Below are 321 nucleotides of genomic sequence, written 5' to 3' on the forward strand. Positions count from 1 at the left end.
AAAACTCGGAATGTTTTATTTTTATTTGTACAACTTTGAATATTAACTAATATGATTTTAATTTTAATTTTATATTTTCAAATTTAAATTTCAAAAATTTTATTTAAAAAAAAAAAATAATTTTTTAAAAATTCCGAGGAAATAAACCCTCAGAATATACCGAGGGACTTGTTCCTCGGAATTTTCCGAGGGTTCAAATTCCGAGGAAATGAACCCTCGGAATATACCGAGGAAATGAACCCTCAGAATATACCGAGGGACATGTTCCTCGGAATATACCGAGGGACATGTTCCTCGGAATATACCGAGGGACATGTTCCT

This window comes from Brassica oleracea, chromosome C4 (assembly GCF_000695525.1).
Source record: "Brassica oleracea var. oleracea cultivar TO1000 chromosome C4, BOL, whole genome shotgun sequence".
NCBI classification, from domain to species: domain Eukaryota; kingdom Viridiplantae; phylum Streptophyta; class Magnoliopsida; order Brassicales; family Brassicaceae; genus Brassica; species Brassica oleracea.